The 4,993-nt window shown below is 42.3% G+C and overlaps 1 protein-coding gene and 1 long non-coding RNA gene across 3 annotated transcripts in view; one reads left to right on the top strand and one right to left on the bottom strand.

Moving 5' to 3' along the window:
• Nucleotides 1-4,993, top strand: part of fkbp1b (FKBP prolyl isomerase 1B) — a 249,948-nt gene that overhangs the window by 165,661 nt on the left and 79,294 nt on the right. The gene's annotated exons all lie outside the window — the stretch shown is intronic.
• Nucleotides 1,282-4,783, bottom strand: LOC125483135. 2 transcript variants are annotated; one of them, XR_007262103.1, is made up of 3 exons: nucleotides 4,697-4,783; nucleotides 4,402-4,619; nucleotides 1,282-1,393 (listed from the first exon to the last, which is right to left on the bottom strand). It is a non-coding gene; the product is annotated as an uncharacterized LOC125483135 (long non-coding RNA). The 2 variants fall into 2 exon arrangements; XR_007262102.1 differs by lacking the exon at nucleotides 1,282-1,393 and adding an exon at nucleotides 2,393-2,503.

Raw genomic sequence — 4,993 nt, 5'->3', positions numbered from 1 at the left:
CAGATGCTGCCAGACCTGCTGAGCTTTTCCAGCAACTTCTGTTTTTGTTCCCGATTTACAGCATCCGCAGTTCTTTCGGTTTTTACGCGAGTAAGTAAGTAGATTTCATTAACAGTGTACTTATTTTGGAAAATACTCATGCAACATTATTTCTGTATCCACAAGAAGGTGCTATATGTATGTACGTATGTCAACTAGCTCAAAAGTTGCCTTGGTATATCAGGTTTAGATTATATTTATTGTCACATGTACTCAAGCACAGGAGTACAGTGAAAAGTGTATAATATCACCAAACAAGGCACCATCTTAGGTACCAAGATACCTAGGTACAAAAGCTTAGGAACAAAGTAGTAAGAGAGGCAGAGTTAAAAAGTTAAGCATTACTTCATAGAATAAATAAAAAAATAAAGAAATAAGGTAATAGTTAACATTAAACTCTTTCTTAATTTAAACTAGGAAAATAAAGGAATAAGTTAAAGGTTCAACAGTCTTTGATTACATGATAGTGCAAGAACTTTTTTTGTGTCTTTAAAATCTGTGGACTAAAAGAGGAAGAACTGTTTTGAAAGAAGGATTTACAAGGATGGCTGTGTAATTTCACATTAAGAAATGATGTGGAGGAGTTGTTTCCAGGTAAAGTTGACTGGTTCTCAGCTAAATGAGCATGCTGAAAATGAAAACAAGTTCCAGAGGTATAGAAAAACAGAGAGAGAGAGAGAGAGAGAGAGCCACACACACAGAAGGCTGTGCTATTGTTTACCCCAGACTACCCTGATCCACCCCTCACTCCTCTGCCCACAGCAACACCGGCATTTCAGCTCACCCACCTGCCACCCTAAATCGCTTGCCACTTAACCACCTAACACCCTACCTGCCTGTCACTTTATGCACCTATCATCTTACCACCTAACACCTCACCAATCTGCCACCCTGTTTACCAGCTGCTTCACCAACTCACCACATTCCCTTGCTAGCCCTGCCACTGAACCATCCCACCCACCTATCGACTTATGCAGTTACTTCAACATACCTACCCACCTTCTCGCCATACCCATTTACTCATGCATGCTAGACCAATACCTGCAAAACTTTGAAGTTGAAAATGTAACTCACCAGATGTCCCACTGCGATGAGCATTTGATAATTGTTACATTGTAGCAGTGGTAGACTCAATCAGCTCAATTAATATATGGTGAAATATAAATAACAGCTCTCAAAAAGATTAAAATAAATGTACTTATAACAACTATTAAACACATATATATACCTGTGCAACATCAAGTAGAAAGATTTGCAGGAAGAATCCTAAAATACTTCTAACCATCTCATATGGAACACCTCCAATTCCAAAGGATAACTTGTTACATATGGTCAATTTACTTGTTTCTTCATCCTAAAGCAGACAAATGTCATTATTCTTATTCTTGTTGTTATTGCATTGTATCTCATTTCTTTCAAGGTAAATCAATTATTATGCAGTTCAATGTACTGTACATTTGTTTATAGTGTACAGGGCTCATTGCCCCTATCCCCAAAAGAGACAAATCTTTGCTTAAAATCTTCATTTTGATAGTTTAATATAGGAAAAATTAGAAGTTTTCTTATTAATGCGGTCTAAGTAGAATGTGGTATCAATTTTTTAAAACCAATATCCGTGTTATAAAAGACTTCTACTTGTTATGATGCTGTGGCTTTAAGAAGTTATTTTCTTCCCTTGTTATTATAGAGATTGAATGAGAGGTACCAATCTGTCTTTAAGAAGGTAAACAGCTTGTGAGGCCTAACAGACCAGGCTTTCTTTCTTTAGTTTTTAGGTTTAGCTTTAAGCAGTTGCTGTTGTGGGCTTGAAGACGTAGAAGCAATCTTTGCCCTCTCTTGGTTACAGCAAGAAGCTGGGGTTTCTCTCTCAGCTCTGCTAGGATGCTCTCCGCCTTCCAGATAAAGCAGACAAAGGCATGTAGCTGCAGCAGGAGCTCTTTGCTTCCGCACTTCAATGCCTCAATTGGGATGTCCTTCTCCGCTTTGGTTGCACCATGAAGTCTGTCACCTTCCTTCATCTACTCTACAAGGACATGAAGTCATTCCCTATTTGGACCGGTGTCAAGCAAGACTGTGCATCACCCCAACACTGTTCCCGATCTACCTCGCTGCAATATCACCACCAACCTCACCACCAACAAACTCCCTACTGGAGTGGAGCTAACCTACAGAACCAGTGGGAAATTATTCAACCTCCGTCACCTCCAAGCCAAAACCAAAGTCACCCCAAGCAATATCATTGAGCTGCAATATGCAGATGATGTTTGTGTATGTGCAGGTCAAACTCCAGACCATTATCAGCACCTGTACAGAGGCAAATGAGAGTACGGGTCTCACCCTGAACATCCGCAAGATGAAGGTCCTCCACCAACCTGGCCTGGCATTGTGGAGTGAATGTCCGACCACCAAGGTTCAGGGGGAGCCCTTAGAAAACATTGATCACTTCCAATACCATCAGAGTGTCCTGTCAACCAAAGTAGATATTGATGAAAAGATCCAGCACCACCTCCAGTGCGCTAGCGCAGCATTTGGCCACCTGAGGAAAAGGGTGTTCAAGGACAACAATATCAGATCCGACACCATGCTCATGGTTTACAGAGCTCTGGTGGTTCCCACCCTCCTAAATGGGTCTGAGACATGGACTGTCTGCAGCAGACACCTCTAGGCCCTGGAGCGGTACCTGCAATGTTGCCTGTTCAAGATCCTGCAAATCCATTAGGAAGATAGATGCACCAATACCAGCGTCCTCGACCAGACCAACATCCTCAGCATTGAGGCACTGACCAGCCTTGGCTGTGATGGGCTGGGCACGTTGTCCATGTGACTGGCACGAGGCTCCCCAAGCAGATGCTCTACTCCCAGCACCGAAACGCAGGCAAGCCCCAGGTGGACAAGGGAAGCGCTTCAGAGATAGCCTGAAGGCCTCACCTGCAAAGTGCGGCATTCTCACAGACATCTGGGAATCATTGGCCCAAGACCATCCAACGTGGACAGGAAGGGAAGAATTTGAGAACCTTGAGACTTGTTGTCGGGAAAAAGCGGAAGCCGGGCGAAAACAGTGTAAGGAGCGCACTGCCTCACCAACGCCCCACCCACCCCTTCCCATGACCATCTCCTGCCCCAAGTGTAACACAGCCTGCGGAAGCTGCATTGGTCTGTACAGTCACCTATGGACTCACCCCAAGAGTGGAAGAGAGTCATCCTCATCTGCGAGGGATCGCCGATGAGATGAGAGTTAACAGGATTTGGTATAAATTGGGAAATAGGCAGTAGAGATTTGGATAAACTTTAACACAGCTAGGAGATATTTTAATATAAATTTAACATAGGGTGATGAAGGTTGGAAGGGGATATGAAGACCTATTCTGTCGCCGTTTCCAGGAACCAGCTTGACAAGTTGACATTTATTATTAGACAGTGGCTTACTTAACTGTGAATGGCTGTTTCTCTGCCTCATTGTACCACAGATGTGCAAGTGATTTAGGATCTATACTGATACCAGACCAGTTCAGAACTGGTTGCACAGTATGCTTGCAACATAGTCAGTTCATACTGTCATTTGGGGCAGTGCACCAGTACCTCACCAAACTCCACATCTTACACATTGTCAGAGGAGTTCATAGCAAGGTGTAACCAGAATAAGAAATCCACTCACCAGTTCCGCAATCAGACTTGTTTAGTTCCACTGGGGAGTTAAGTACTGTCATTATAAAAAAAAAAATCACTTCATTCTGAACAGTACATGGGAAGGAGATGTGGAAGTTGATGGCTTTTTTGCTGCCCTGTTTGAGTTAACAATGATATATCACCCTCAGAATGTCCAAAGCTTGGCCCAAAAATGTAACGTGACACATATACAATGGTGAAATAAAACAAAAGGACTGTGGATACTGGAAATCTGAAACAAATAAAAAGAAATTGCTGGAGCAACTCAGCAGGTCTGGCATCTTCTGTGGGGAGAAAACAGAGTTAATGTTTTGGGTCCAGTGTCTCTTCTTCAGAACTGTTTCTGAACAGTGGACCCAAAACGTCAACTCTGCTTTTTCCACACAAGTGCTGCCAGACCTACTGAGTTTCTCCAACATTCTTTGCCTTTTGTTTCCGTTAATGGTTTGTTATTTCCCCTCAAAGTGGCTACAATAATGATGGAAATTATACAACATTCTGCACATCTATTGTATTAATATCTAAAGCGACATTTCATTGTTTTCTCAAAAAACACAACCAAATATACAGAAAACCCGGTTAACGTAGAGATTTCATTCAGATCAGCCTCTGCTTCAGTGCAGAGTCAGGATGCACATCTTACTGACATATCTCGAGATCTAAAGTTTTTTTAAAAAAATCAAAACAAATATTTACGTTTTTGAATTGTGGAGAGGTCTCAGCAGGGGTTTCTTTTATTAAAACATTTTCGAAGTTAGGAGCCGCACTTTCCTCTCCCATTATATCTGGTTCGCTGACAACACGGACTAGAATTGGTGGCGCTGTCTTACTGCTCTACACTCCTCTCTGTTCAACTCACTGAGCGGGCGTACAGCTGCATGTAGACCACTGCGCAGAGATGGACAACTCTTCACCTATTACAGTAAACACCAGCCGTTAATGTCCATCCAGCACAGTAAACACCCACTGGTCCAAAATACCTACTGCTCACCTATAATGTAAAACACTTCCCATCTTTAACACTCACTCTCCAACTTGTGCAGTCATCGCTGTCCACTAATCACAGTAAACATTGTCCAATACTCACTATCCACCAATCACAGTAAATATTATCCACCTATAATACTCACTGTCCACCAATCACAGTAAACATTGTCCACCTATAATACACACTATCCACCAATCACAGTAAACATTGTCCACCTATAACACTCACTATCCACCAATCACAGTAAACATTGTCCACCTATAATACTCACAGTCGACCAATCACAGTAAACATTGTCCA

This window comes from Rhincodon typus, chromosome 5 (genome assembly GCF_021869965.1).
Source record: "Rhincodon typus isolate 14 chromosome 5, sRhiTyp1.1, whole genome shotgun sequence".
NCBI lineage: Eukaryota > Metazoa > Chordata > Chondrichthyes > Orectolobiformes > Rhincodontidae > Rhincodon > Rhincodon typus.
This window is presented reverse-complemented; position numbering and strand designations above follow the sequence as displayed.